The 15,956-nt window shown below is 48.7% G+C and overlaps 1 protein-coding gene across 1 annotated transcript in view; it reads left to right on the forward strand.

Moving 5' to 3' along the window:
* LOC146797775 (protein Smaug homolog 2-like) overlaps positions 1-15,956 on the forward strand; it is an 898,446-nt gene that overhangs the window by 286,794 nt on the left and 595,696 nt on the right. The window lies entirely within an intron of this gene.

Raw genomic sequence — 15,956 nt, forward strand, 5'->3', positions numbered from 1 at the left:
GGTTCCACTGCACTCTGTGCACACTATACCTTACTTTGGTATAGTATATACAGAGCCAGCTTCCTACACTCATCCTTTCCATCCAGAGTGGTATAGTACATGCCTTTCATATTGGCCAGTCCATTAACCTTCTATTCCTCATCTCATCCTACCAAAAATGAGGAATGGCTACTTTGACAGGATGCCAAACATGTTATTTCCTTTTACATTTAACACACTCAACAGGACAGAGTGAGGCATTCTGATTTGCTGACATCTATCGGTGAAACACTTGGCCATCCCTGCATACTTTTCCAAATATTACCTCACAATTCAGGTACGCAGTGATGAGTACTTTGCCAGGGCTGTGTTGCCCGACTTCCTTGATCAGCACTACTCCATCCCAACAAAGTATTACATTGGGACTCATTCATAAGGTAAGGAATGTTTCTATCAAAAGATTAATTTCAGTAATATTGTACTTAATTTTTCCCTATTGAGTTTGTGATGTGAGATCGCAAGGTATTCAAATATATTATGTGCTATAATTGTTGCTGCCGTAAATATATTATGTGCTATGATTATTGCCGCTGTGCTATAATTGTTGCTGCTGTGAATCTTCTTCTCCACACACCTCAATTGGGGACAAGAAACAGGAACAGACACCAGTGACACCCGGTACAAGGACCACAGCCCCTGATATGGTGGTCTTGGTTGTTAACACGAGCCCACATCAAATACTTATCCCAACACCCTCTGCCTTGAGCAGAGTGTTAACCTCCAAAATAGCCTCATCTCCATGTTACAGATGGCAAAGAGAGCATCAGCCTTCTTCAAAGATAAGACAGCAGTCTGCTTCACTCAGTGGTCAAGATCTTTCAATGCGGAAAGACTTTTGAAGCACCAACAAAACAGATCAGCCTTCGGTACAAGGTAAACGCTGGAAACATTTTCAACTCAGTGACACCACACACTCTGCAAAATGAAAAAGACCAACATGCTATTGGACAGAGGACAATCTTAACCCAGTCACTGGGTGTGAGAGGTTGGCCTGGTATATGTTGTCCACTAACTAAATTGGGCACCCTGTACCAGTCCAAACAACCTTTATGGGCTTTTAAGAGGTCAAAGATAACCTTATAAAGCTATCCAAGTGGTAGCTGTTGAGAGCAGCCTTCAAGCTTAGTCTTGAAGGAATGTTAAGCAGCTTATTTTACCGGAATGCAATCTTATTGTATTGGTTAAACACAGTTATAAAAATATGTATTATTGATATAACACACTCTAAGTACGACACAGTATCTTCTGCACGAAGATGCTCACAAAGCACAATACTAGCACAATACAATACTGTAGCACAGAAACAATCGTAAGTAGCACTGATACACAGTGGGCTCCAGGGGGACCAAATCATATATTAAAATAGTTGTATAAGAACCACGACTCGAATCAAAGTGTCTAGAGGTTGTAGAACCCCCGGGACCCCAAGGAACCACCCAAGGTGAGTAAGTAGGGACCCCACGTTGGACAGGTGCAGTGTGGGGACATGACCGCGTGTTCCGTACTATTCTATGGGAGAGTCGCTGTTGGAGTTTTAAAGTTTAAGTTCCCTTCTGAGTGGACGTCGAAGAAACCCAGTGGAACTTAGGAGGTTGGAGAGCCACCCCACCTGTGGATACCGTAGTACCAGAGTTACATATCCGAGGGAAGCCGGGGCATAGGGTCGAAGTGGTGTCGGAAACCACCGTCGAACTCAATGGAGGTCTTCGAAGAAGAGCCACTGCAGGGAAGAAGGCAAGTGTCCGTTGGAATCGAAAGGTGGATTTTTTTTTTTTTTTTATCAATAAAATTATTTACTTACTTTTGATAGTTTGAACGTACAAACAATGAAATCATGAATACACGATACAAAGTGATTGTCGGGCATTAACAATCGGTGTATGACAAATAATATAGCAACAGTTACTCTGAAAGAGAGCATGAGATTAAACTGCAGTGTTACATATATACATGTGTTGAGGGTCACATCTGAGTCATCTACATTATCAACAATAGGTAAGGCATCACAAGTTTCAAGGCTCTTTCCCTGATCTTTCCAATATCAAGTCTAGTCCCTCCTCCTCCGCACCCAGTTCCAAGCCATAATATTTTATCCATGGAGCCCATATCTTCCGGAATTTTCTGGTACAACCCCTTGTTTTGTATGTCACTTTCTCCGCAACCATATACAGATCTAAACCGGTTCTCCATTCCTTGAGTGTGGGGAGTTGGCGGGCAACCCAATATCGTGCTATGTCCCTCTTGGCTTCCACCAGTCCCAAGTTTACCAATATGAGTTTGATGTGGGAGGTCCACATCTGTAGGGATTCCCAGTAGGAGGTACCTAGTTTCCAACTCAAGCTGGGCTCCCAGTATATTGCTTAGTTCCTTCACTATCTTATGCCAATATAGTTGAATCCTGCTGCGTTCCCAGAGGGTTGTATAAATGTACCGCGTTCTGTGTGACATCTAAGGCAATCCGGGTTTTCTGCCCTCCCCATAGTGTGCAGTCTTGCTCTATCAAAGTAAATCCTGTGTAGGACTTTATATTGGATGAGCCACAGTCTTAATTGAATCGCCACTTAATGTGGGTGCATAGGGGTGGGCACTCAATGTCCTCCAGTGGGCCAGTACCGAGTTCCCATTTAGATCTAAGTGGGCCTAGTTTGTCAGGCATATTGTTAATTGGTGTTTTATATGTCAACGAGATGACTTGATTCAGGATCTCTTCCTGCAGGAGCCTGCCTTCTAATGGGGCATACTCCGGCAGCGCCGCCGCATCTAGTCCCTCAGCTGGCCAGGCATGTTGCAGTCGAAGATAGACATAGGATTGATTATTGTGAAGTTAAGTGGCTTGAAGCGAGGTGAACGGGGCCAATGCGCCTTTCACTATGACATCTCCTGTTTTAGATATCCCTATTTGATCTCACTGTTTAAAGCCTCTGTTTTCCAATTTCTGCTATTCTGGTTCCCTCCCATAAAGGGGTTTCCCTTGTAGGTTTTTTTATTCAATTTTATTTGCTTTTCAGCCCTTTTCCACGCCTCCAGTATTTTTGGGGTAGATGGTAGGAGCCGGCTACGGCCTTTACCTCCATATAGATAGTGCAAGTGCCTGCGGTCTCTGAATTGCAACCTTTCCAACATGTAGGTGGGGTGGTCTCTCGGAACGTGCTTCCATTCATTAATTATAATGAGATGGGCCGCTCTGTAGGAGGCCCTGACATCTGGTAAGGCCATACCACTATTGTATGGGTTTCGCTGTAGTGTTTGTAGCGCTCTACGTGTCTGGGCCCCATACCATAGAAGCAAGCGTAGCTCGCTATTGAGGGTTGTGAACAGTCTCTGGTATTTTGCAGTAAGTGTTTTGCAAGATATACAGCAGTTGGGGAGTTTGATCATCTTGTACATATCAGCCCATCCCATGATCATCAGAGGGAGTTTCCTCCACCTCTTAACATCTTGAAAATTTAAAAGGATTTGCCTGATATTCTGATCTAAGTTGGTTGCTATTTCAGTAGTGATGTAAAGTCCGAGGTATGTAAACCCTTCCAGGGACAATCGTAAGCAGCTTGGGTAGGTCTGAGGCTGCAACACCCCTCCCACCGGGTAGAAGTTGGAATTACTCCAATTAATCTTATATCCCGCGTGGCTGCCATATTCCTCAAAGATTTGCAAAATTTTGGGGAGTGTCTCGGCTTGTTCTGTAACATATAATAAAATGTTGTCGGCATATAGCGATATGCGTTCAGCCTCTAAATATCGGGACTCATCTATGAAACCACCCAACCCCTGTCTGGTTCGAACTACAGTCCAGAGGCTCCAATATGAGGGCAAATAGTAGGGGAGACAGGGTACAACCCTGCCTAGTGCCTCGTTGAAATGGCCAACTCATCGACACCGCCCCATTTACCCAGACTCTGGCCTCGGGCGCATTATAGAGAAGTGACAACCTTTCTCTAAATATTGGACCAAATCCAATTTTTTATTATCTCATAAAGAGCCAATGAATGGTATCGAACGCCTTCTCAGCGTCGAGTGAAAGGAGCAGGTGGGGGCTATCTCGGCCCTGAACTGTGTCTATCCAACTATCCAGTCGCCGTAAGTTAGTGTGTGGCTCATTTCGGCATAAAACCCGATTGGTCTCTATGTATCAGTGGGGCAATAACTGTCCAGAGGCGTATTGCAAGAAAAGTTGCCAAAACCTTTGTTTCGATATGGAGCATCGATATGGGTCGATAAGACCCACATTCTTCCGGGGGCTTCCCAATTTTATGAATTACCCCTTCAGTGGCCATTCTGAGATTTTTTGGGAGAATCCCTTGCTCTTTTGACATCTGGTACATATGTAGTAAGTGTGGGGCCAGCAGGCTACTATTTAATTAAAAGAATTCTCCCGGGAGTCCATTTGGGGCGGACTTTTGGCGGCTAATAGACTGTCACTTCTTCGAGTGCTAGGTCCTCCTCTAACCTATCTCTCTCATCTTGGGAGAGCGAGGGCAGCTTGATTGTGTCTAATATTGGGTTATTTGCGCCTCACTCGTCTGTGGTTTAGCTGCATATAAGTCCACGTAGTATCGGGCAAAGGCCCCCCTATTTCTTTAGTTGTGGTGTGTGTGATGTTGTTCTTGAATGGACATTACCCATCTCGACTCAATTTCCTTTCTGCCCAGCCACGCAAGCAGCTTCCCTGCCTAATTGTCTGTCTCGTAAAGCTGATGTTGGACTGCCAATTGTTGAGCCTGTATCTCTTGAGTCGCTAGTGCCTTGTAATTTCAAGTTGACGCAGTGTATGGCTACTCTGTGAGGAGGTACCACTTTGTTCTAGGCTTAACAGTTTACATTCTAGGGCCTCCATCTCTTGGGTTTTTCGTCTTTTTTTTATGGGCAATAATTATTTTGTGCTCTATTCCTGAGCACCGTCTTGTATGCTTCCCATAAAATGACTGCTGATTGTACGGAGCCAACATTTTCTTTAAAATGGAGCTCTGAGTCCACCCTGAGCTCTTCCGCAACCCTTTTATCTTTCAAGACCCAGAAGCTCAACCTCCAGTTCGCTACTTGATTTCCACCCCTTCCTCCCACCGTTAATAGACGCGGTGAATGTGCCGAGATGCCCCTTGCTAAGTATTCGATTCTCTCTCCACTTTTCCAATCTCTCCCGCAGGAGCAAAGAGGTAATCCTGCCTCGAACACCCTGTGAGCTCCTGAGAAATAGGAAAAGGCACGTACGGTAGGGTGACGCCGGCGCCATAGGTCGGTCAGTCCGAGGACTTCCAGGAACTTTGCAAATGGCGTGGGTCCATGGGACCCAGGCTGTATCTGAGTTCGATCCAAAGAGGGTTCAAGCACGCCATTAAAGTCCCCTCCTATAATATGTGTTGCGGGTCCGGAATGCAATAAGAGCTCTGTCAGTTTATCTAACATATGTTGCTGCAGTCGTGGGGGAGCATAGGCACTAATTTGTAAAAACAGCTTACAATTCCAAACTGCAACGTAAGTCCCATCTGGGTCCACCTATTGAGTAGCACGAAAGGGAGGTGATTTTTTATTAAGAATTGCCACTCCTCTCGAACCCTTGGTGAAGCCCACATGTGCCAAGGTAGTATAATGCCCTCTTCCCAGGAACAATTCTAACCCAGCAGGTCCGCCTCCTGTAGAAAAATGTCAGGTTTAAGTCTTTTAAGATAACTGGAGACTAAGACTTGTTTGAGTTTGTTTCCTAACCCATTGACATTGCATGTCAATGCCGTAAATCTACCCTCAGCCATTGCAATACAGCCAATGAATCATCACATGCCCAGCCTGGAGGAGTGCCCACGTCTCTCATACCCATCTCAGTCTTGGTATTCATGTGATTAAACGGAAAAGAACAGCTTCCCCCTTGCGCTAAACATAGTCCACATTTGACAAAGTTGAACATGCCCCCTACCCTACACTCTTCAGGTACCCACACTGCCCCCCAATTAGTCAACATGACAACTCTGGCACTGGTTATCAACTAAGAGGTCTGTAACCCTCCCTCCCCCCAACTTCAATTAAGTACACAAGACTACAGTGGCTATACACAGTATACTTCCCTTTGACAGGCCAAATTTCTTCAATGTCTAGCAGGCCCTGGGGTTGTCTTACTGTCTCTTGTCGGCCGTCCAGCCCCGCATCTCATTCATCTTCGGCATTGCTGGGCGGCTGCAGTTGCTGTGTCCCTGTATCGGGCAGGATCGGGTCTGGAGCTTCCAGTCGCTGAATCCTCTCTAGTTGTGGATGTTCACTATCTGCATCCCTATTTCTTCTCTCTGATAGTTCAGTGTTGATGTTGTCACTCGATCTCCGCAGATACTGTGCCGTGTGGTCCTGGACAGTGCCATCGGCCGAATTCGATATGTTATTTGCTTTCTCTGGGCCTCAGATCTAACTGGTGTTCCCCCGGCTGCATTCCGGACTTTCAGTACATGCCTCTGACACTTTTCTTGAGGCCTTTCCTGACTGGCATTCATCCTCTTTTCTGTGTACGGACTTGGAGCCTGGGGTGTTGTGCGTCTTAACAGGGGCACTTCCTCGATCCATGACAAGGCCTCGTCTGGGGTCTGAAAGAACAGTGTGGGGGGAGAGGGGGTGAAGAGGGAGGAAGGGGGACCTCACAGTCCAGCTCCAGTGGCACTCAGATTGTCGCAGTTCCAAGCCTGGAACACCCAGCCCTACTCACGCAGTCAGCACCGCTCACTGCTGCCCAGACCTCCCGCAGGCTCGGTCGATCTCGGCGGTCAGCTCCAGGGAAGCTCCATCGTGAGGCACCGCCTACCGATCTCGCACCTAAAATTGCCTGTCTCACGTCTGTTTTGGAGGGGCCGCGATCTGCCCCCGTAGCATGTCGATTTTCTGAAGGCGAAACCGGAACATCCCAACAGCTTCAACACTGTCTCAGCTGCTTGCCGCTGCTCGGGCTCCCCGCTGGCGTAGGACGTTGAAGCATTAAGCTCTGGCGAGGAGCAATTTTGCCACACAGGTCACTGGCTTCGTTGTCGAGCAAAGCTTTACTCCCAGCCGAAAACCACAGCTCCTGGGTCATTCAGCTGGCCACGACTTTCGGACACATTCCGGTCAGTATTGTTATGGCTGTCTGGTGTCGGATCAGGATAAATGGCAGGATTCGGTTGGGGCCGGCGGAGCTCGCAGCGAGCGCAGCTACCCGGCCATGTTGGCCACGACTCCCCCCTCCACCCCCCCAAAGGTGGATACTTGATGAAGAGTACCTGAAAGTAGAGGGCACAGAGTCGATCACTCAGGAGTGACCAGAGGCTTGGTAGACGAATGCCCACCGATGTCCGGTGCTTCAGGTGCGAAGAGGTGGTTCTAGACTCTGCAGCCACAGGGACCAGGAGACGTCGAGGATGACCAGGAGCCAGATGCAAGCTGTCCCACAAAGGATGTCGAGTGCTTAGCGGTTGGTGTCTGGTGGGAGCACCCACAAGCCTTGGCAGTGGCAATCCATGCCAAAGGTCAAGGAAGGTTACGGATCGGACCAGGAAGGTCCAGGAGACTCACCAAACACAGGGGAGTCAGGCCAAGCCTGGAGCAACCAGGGGAGCCCAAGAAATGCAGTGCTGACCCTCAAGAAGTCCGAAGGCACTGGAGTCGCGAGGGGACCTCGAGCAGTTTTATAAAGCAGAAGCCCACGGAGCACTCAGTGCGAGGAGGCCGGCGTTCTTTGTAGGAAATGGTGCCAGAGGTTGGGGCTCCTCGGAGCCCAGTGCACTTGTTTTGGAAACGCCAACAAGCTTATGCACTTGCAAAATTACGTAGTGTACAGGGTAAGGGTATTGCAGCCCCCACAAGATATTCTGACCTCAAACTTGGTGAGAGGGCAGGTCGGACCTCGAGTGACTTGGAAACTCACCTCCTGTGTTGCTGGAGCCTTTGGAGTACGTAGGAGCTCAGGAGCAGCAGACCTGTCAATCGTGATGTGGTGCCTGCGGTTGCAAGGGAATGACTCCTTCACTCCAAGGGGGATGTCTTCAATGGTCCTTAATGCTCCACAGGTCCTGCACGGAGCCTGTATGGTGAAAGGGCACAGATGATGCTTTGGACTGAGAGGGAGATGAAGTCGGCCCCAAACAAAGTCCAGCGAAGTCGACAGTCTGGACACTCTGGAAGTTCAGAGGTTTCTGGTTCAGAATCTTGTCCAAGTCGAATCTACTGTCCTACAGCAATATATAAGCCCTTTTGCGCCCACGGGTGAGGGTTGGACACATTCAGGGGACCCTCCCTGGGGAGGGTCAGGACAGTGAGGAGGTTACGCTTATTTCCTTTGTCCAGTTTCGCGCCAGAGCAGGAGCCAACGTCTCCCAGGACTGGTTTGAACTAGATTATGCACAGGGACACCAAATGTGCCCCTCATGCAGACTTTTGGTCGCTGGCAAGCACACCCACCCAGGTCTAATGCACTAAATGCTGTCTGGGAAGTGGTTACACCTCCTTGTGACAAGATGCCTATTTTGCCTTGCCCGAGCAGCCGGAGGGTAGAAATGTGTCTCTGGTCAGCAGCAACCATTTTGGGCTGCCGGGACTAGAAGGCTGGTACCGGGAACACCAGGGACCTCACAAAGCTAGTTTGAGAGATGGAATCATACCTCAGACACCGGTTACTAGTGTGGGGGTATGATTCCACAATATTTTATACCGAACACAATAGGGTTACTTTCAGCCGTTTTAGAGTTGGTCATCACGCGGTCGCATAATGCCACTATGTCGTAAATGGCTGATCGCTGACAACCCGGGAGAATGGACGCCGCAGGGGTGTCCTGCTCATGCAGGGGCACCCTCTCACTTAGAACCAAGCACCCTGCCTTCAGGGTTAAGGCCTGCTATAGTGGTGACTCATAGGTTTTAAGTGCAGTGACCCTTAGATATAGGAAACCTATAGCTAACGTACGAGGTGCATGCACCATCTTACACAGGCTACAATGGCAGGCCTGTAGTTCCATTTTGCATGACCTCTCATGGGTGGCATAATACATGCTTCAGCCCATGGGAGACCTCTGGGGTACCTTTGCCCTGGGTACACGGGTACCATATACTAGGGACTGACAAGGGTACCCCAGTATCCAATCTGGAGTGTTCCTAACACTGGCATAACCGTTTAGGGAGAAAGCAGATAGACTGGGGTCCTGAATAGCAGGATCCCAGTCAGACTAGTCAAAAAAACTATCACATGAAGCAAAAAGTGGGGGTAACCATAAGAAGCAGATCCTACTTTCCTACAGTGGGTATATTTCAGCTAGACTGCCTTTCATCACATAGGCACTGTACAAGAAACACAAGGTCACCTTTGAGAAGGCTGGTTCAGAAAAGCATACAATATTCTGCATTCCCAAGAAATGTAGGCCATATAGTGTCCCACAACAGCTGTCCGAACCTCACCCACTAATTTTGGACTCTGCACAGACCCACTTTCTGATATAAAGACCAGAGCTACTGACTTGCCAGATGAAACCTGGCATTGATTACAGTGCTGATCCTCAAGATTCGTAATCCTTGGAGCCATACCCTGTCAGGTCATCTTCACTGGTCTCTGCTATTTGCTGTAATAGTGAGGACCACAACCCCACCATATGGTGCCCATGCATGTGGAAGAGGAGGACTTTCTTATAGATGGACTGTGCAAACTGAGGGTACCATGCAGTTATTGCCCTTTCTCAAATCCATGCTAACTGTTGTGCAAAACCCATTCAAAGTTCAGAACTGCACTGGAAGTGGGCATGTGTCCCCAGACTCTCTTGTAGTACACACAGCATGGTAGGCAGCCCTTATGCATGACACAGGGGGCACTCCACCTCTTGACAAGGAGAATAAGAGGATGGAAACTGCAGAGCCATGCATCACCTTGGGAGTATCTGCACAATGGACATTGTTAACGGCCTTGCTCTGCTTGACAGGTAGTACTGCTGCCAGTGGGTTAAGAAGGAACACACTCAAGCACCTCAAAGAGGATCATTTTAAGAAGGTGGGGGAGGTTGCACAAGTCTCGGTCAGTATCAGCATGCTCTTATGATCAGAAGTTGAGCAGCACCTTATTCGCCTCCTGATCAACGGTCAACACCTGTTTGGTCCTCCGGTGGGCAAAAGTCTAGAAAAATCTAAAAACATCCCCAAAAAATATACTGCCACAGTAAAGAAAATATTTTTGCAAAACAAAAATACCATGCAGCGTTTAAAGCGCTGTCCGCAGTGCCTCTTCAGCAATATCTGCTACAGCACAGCAGGCAAGACCAGTACCCTGGGGGCGGATTCCATAGCAGTGGCTGTGAAGGAACCAAAGGTGCAGAAGACCAAATCTCCTTCGCCAGCAAGCCTTGACAACCCCATCCTTCTACCAACCACTCTTCAGTGGAAGACTGGGAAGGTAACCAGCGACATCTGGGTGCTCTCCAGTCTCGCCCACAGCTACTTTATAGAATCTCACTATCCCTCTATCTTACTGTAGGAAAGTGGGTTTCTGTTGCAGTGACCCCCCCACACGTTTTGCCAGACTACTGCTGCACTTTTTCTTGGTGTGCCCTGGGGCCCTGCCAATCAGGTTCCCTGGGCTGTGTTCTTTCCCTAAAAATAAACCCAATTGGCATCTCTGGCCACATGTCAACCCCTGGTAAATGGTACCCCCGGTACCCAGGGCACTGTGACCAGAGAAGGCTTCTAAGGGCTACAGCACTTATTGTACCACCCTCAGAGGCCCTGTACCCTGACACACATTGCCTTTGCAGACTGAGTGCCTTGGTGCAGAACAAGGTGAAGAATCGACATTGCACACATCCCTGTGTGCCATGCCTCAAACCACTGCCCTGGCATACATCAGTCACGCCTCTAGCTGGGTGCCCTATGCCAGTGGTGAGGGTACAGGTGCATGAGCCCTGTAACCCTACAGTGCCCAAGTCAATTCCTGGGCACTGTAAGTGCAGTGCTGCCTTTAAGAGTATATGGTGCTGGTAGTTTGTCATTACGAACTCCACAGCACCATAATGGCTACACTGAAGACTCGGAAGTTTGGTATCAAACTTCTCAGCACATTAAACCCACACTGATGCCAGTGTGGGATTTAATGTAAAATGCACAACAGAGGGCATCTTAGAGATGCCCCCTGAAATTCGACCAACTACTAGTGACCTGACTGAGTGGCTGCTTAGGCTGTCACCACCAGACATGTTTCTGGACCCCTGGGCCTGAAACAATGCACATCCTGGGACGTGGTGCCAAGCCTCCTCCCCCAGGATGGGCAGGGTTCACGAAGGAGAGACTTCAAAGGCCTGCCGCCTTTGTGACCCTCTCTAGAACATTTGCTTCTTTCAGCAACTGGTCCCCACTGGTTCTACCCCCCACTTTGGGCGGGAAAAACAAGTGAGGAAAAGAGGTGTGCCCACCTCTGCCAACCCTCTTCCCCCCCAAAGGTGGGGGAGGCAAGGTGAAGCACAACCTCAAGTCCCCGCGATCTTGAGGATGGGGGGGACTCAGCCAACCAGGGACAGGCTCCTGCCCCCCTCCCACTGGAGAGTGGCAGAATAGGGGGTGTACCCACCCCAGGGAAGGGACCCATTGGTCCCTGCCCTTTACCTACCTGTAACACCCCTAAATGTAGTATTTAGGGGGCACCCTGAACCTTCCTTCTTCAGATCCAGTCGCAACCAGAAAAGAAGATAAGGAGGAAGAGCCGTGCAGAGCCAACAAGAGGACGACGCCCACTGACTAGGCCCCAGCCCTACAGGCCTGTCTCCCCTCAAACTTGCTCCTGGCAAATCCCGGCTTAGCAGCCCGCAACCTCACAAACCCCGGAGGACCTGCCTGCCTTCACTTTCCAGACTGGTTCTCCCGTGAACACTGGATGTGTTTAAACTACATCTCCTGCTGCTAGCCAGGAACCGCGAATCCAGCCCACTCTGCACCTGCCGAACCCGGCCCTAGGGAAAAACACCACGAGGAGGTTCCCCCTAGCGATCCTGGCCCAAAATCCGGCAAACCCTGACCTGCCTCAAGCCTCCTGACGATGCCTGAAGCCTCAATCCAGAGAACCGCCCCTACCGCGACCAGAGCAGGTAAGAAAATCCGACGTCCCAAGACACCCCTGCACCCGACGCCCCACGGCCTTGTGTGCCCAAACCAACGGTGCCTAACCAACCCTCAACATCCCAACTTACCCCTCGAAGTGGTGGTCGCTCCTGAAAGATCCTCGCCCCTGAGCCTGCAGTGTTTCTTTGTCCTGGAGAATCTCCATTGAAATCAACAGGGCACCTGACCTCAAAACAGCACCCTGCACCCGGCCTCCCTAGTGCTGCTGAGGGTGCACCTTTGGTGATACTTTGGTCCCCAACTTGCCCTGAGCTAAACCCTAGGAGCTTTGCTCCCACAACCCTGTGGCCTGCTTGCCAGCAGCCACCAACCGGAGCCCCCTATCCTCCATAGGATAACTTTGGGCCTCAACACCCGGCTGCTCTAGTGCCACTGAGGGTACAACAACAGTGCATCACTGACCCAGGGAGACCCCGGAGTCTAACCCAAACTCCAAAGACCAAGTACTTGCCTCTAAACTGATAACCTGTTTTTCCTCATAGGATAACATTGACACTTTTTCTCCCAAAAAGTTTCTAAGTGTCGACTTTTGAAAACTAACAATATTCTTTAAAAATCGCACAAATAACCAAAACACATTTTCTCAACTGTTTACAGGAAATGTCCCAGTGCTGCATCTAGGTATCCAACACTGAGTAGGAACAGCAACATAAAAGTAACTTAACTGTAAATTGAATGTTTGAGGCATATGAGCTGCAGATCACACACTTAGGATAGTAGATCCCCATCTGGTTTTGGGCTCGGATGCTTTCAGGTTGTTGTTGTCTTCGGAAGAAGTCTTTGGTCACGAGATAGGTGACTCCTCCCTTGGACTACAGTGCGCATGGGCATCCACTCCATCCTCAGATTGTTTTTTTCCGCTATTGGGTTCGGATGCAACTCTTCCAACTCCGGTTGAAAATCTCAAATTCAAGCTTTTCGAAGCGAAAAAACTTCAACTACATAGAAGCACCCTCACTCGAAATCGAATTAATTGGCTCGATTCCGGACGTCGACACGGGCTGCTGGGCCTATGCACGCCGTGAGGCCTATGGCTCATGGAAAGGATGCAGTTTAAAAAATGCCCCCAGTGTGGAGCAAAATTTCCGCTCAATGGAGCAAAATTTCCGCACAGTGACCATCACAAAGTCTGCAACCTGTGCCTATCACCGGAACACGACGAAGCCAGCTATCCAGCCTGTGCAGCATTTCGATCCAAAAAGACCATTCGGGATCGAAGAGCTCGACGCCATATCATGGCACAGAGACCAGCTCCGGAACCAGTAAACATCTTTGAGGGTCCCTATGTCCCGGAAGAGGATTCCGAGGAACTTCAAATCATCTCAGAAGCAGACGACTCAGACGACCCCATTACTCCGGGGCAACGCGTGAGTTCCACTGCTCCTGCCCCAACCCCTCCAAAACCTAAGGCATCGGTCAAGACTTCGCCAGCTGGCCCCAGTCGAGACCGAAAACACCCTTCAGAAGCCCCGCCTCCAGACTCCGCTCCGAAGAAACATAAGCCTTCCGGTGGCTCGGGCCCGAGTAAGCCGCATATAATTGTACCATCGGCACCGAAGACAAAAGACCCCTCGGCACCGAAATCGGATCCGACACCTTTGGCACCGAAAACATCGAGGCCCATAGATAAACCGGCACCGAAAGTTCCCAAGCCGAAAGACTCCACTTCGGCACCAAAACCTTCATCGGCACCGAAACCACCGGCTAAGGACTATAATACAACTCCTAAAGCCAAAGACTCTACCGATCAACCAAAACATCGATCGGAACCGAAAAAATCGGCGCCAAAATCTGTTCTGCGATCAAAGCCTTCATGGAAGGCCTTAAGAGAATTATTCCTCCCAGATTACCACCCTCTCCAGTGTGGATTCTAAACATTGTTCTTACAAGGCTCATGGGACCCCCTTTTGAACCTCTGCATAAATGCGAACTACAGTTCCTCACATGGAAAGTGGCTTTCCTTATCGCTATCACATCCCTTAGACGTGTGCGTGAGCTAGGCTTTAACCATACAAGAACCATTCCTACAATTACACCGCATATCTCCGTTCCATCTTAACCAATCAGTAGAGCTACCAGTATTCTTCCCAAATCCGGACTCTGTAGCTGAAAGAACTCTTCATACCTTAGACGTTAAAAGAGCCCTACTTTACTACATTGACAGAATCAAAGCATTCCGCAAAACCAAACAATTGTTTGTTGCTTTCTCTCCACCACATAAAGGCAACCCCATTTCCAAATCCAGGATAGCCAGGTGGATAGTTAAATGTATCCAAATATGCTACCACAAGGCTAAACGCACACTAACAGTTCCCCCTAGAGCGCATTCCACACGCAAAATAGGGGCTTCCATGGCATTCTTAAGAAACATTCCCTTAGAAGATATCTGTAAGGCAGCCACATGGTCTACAACACACACCTTCACTAAACATTACTGTGTTGACGTGCAAGCAAAACAACAAGCTTCTGTAGGTCAGGCTGTCGTTAAAACTTTATTCCAAACTGCTGCAACTGATACAGGTGACCACCGCTAGGGGAGACACTGCTATATAGTCTATCCGAAGTGTGTGATCTGCAGCTCATATGCCTCGAACGGAATATGCTACTTACCAGTATGCATATGTTCTTGGCATGTAGAGCTGCAGAGCCACAAACGCCCACCCACCTCCCTGGGACCTGTATCTGTTCCAGCATAGTCTTACTTAGACATTACACATGGACATCTCTCTCTTTTTACAAACTCCATCATTTCCCATCATGGCGAAAAACAATCTGAGGATGGAGTGGATGCCCATGCGCACTGTAGTCCAAGGGAGGAGTCACCTATCTCGTGACCAAAGACTTCTTCCGAAGACAACAACCTGCAAGCATCCGAGCCCAACACCAGGTGGCGAGCTACTATCCTAAGTATGTGGCTCTGCAGCTCTACATGCCAAGAACAGATGCATACTGGTAACTAGCATATTCCTTCCTTCCATAGGATAACATTGGTGGTTCTCTGTGAAAGTTTCAAAGTGTCAACTATTGAAATACAAGAATATTCTTTAAAAATCGTACGTCTAACTAAAACGCATTTTCTCGACTGTTTTCAGGAAATGTCCCAGTGCTGAATCTAGGACCCAGCACTGTTAGAAAAACTTAACTCGAAAAGTAACTTATCTACAATTTATTGAAAGCCTATTCATTCCAATGTGCTGTATTTGCTAAGTGTTGCATACTACTGGCAGACATCAGCCCCACCAGTGACCTCTACATCAGTCTCCCTCTACCCAACAGTGCCAATTCCAGTCTCTACGCAGCTCAAGTCTCTGCCTGCTGTTTCTACAGCATCTCAAAAGGTCTGTTCTTGCTGTCCCTACAGCGTTTCAAGAACTCTGTTCCTGTTGCCTCTACAGCGTCTCAACATGCAAGGAACAAGGATTTATAGTGCCAGCTCCTGCCTCAAATGCAGCTCAAGCGGATCAACAAGCAAGCGTTTCAAAAGACAAGTGACATGTGCCCTGTGACGGTTTCTAACCAACCTACGGTTCAACTTACGGTCTGCAACTGTGCGTCCAGAAAAAGAAGCTGTCCTTCATACAAGCTTCCCCTCACTACTGCCTTCCCACACTGGGATCGTGATTATTGTACATTTCAGCCGGGTTGGAGGTAAGAGATGAAGCATCGCTCGCGAGAAGACACGGAGCGTCCTTTCTATCTCTAATGTATGTGGAAAGTGCCTGCAGATTCTCTGTCTGCTTCCTTTCATCTACAAAGTGGTACACGTCTACTTCAGGCGCAGACATTTCTACACACGACCCTGCACTTCAAGTGAAGCAAGTCAG

This window comes from Triturus cristatus, chromosome 9, assembly GCF_964204655.1.
Source record: "Triturus cristatus chromosome 9, aTriCri1.1, whole genome shotgun sequence".
NCBI classification, from domain to species: Eukaryota; Metazoa; Chordata; class Amphibia; order Caudata; family Salamandridae; genus Triturus; species Triturus cristatus.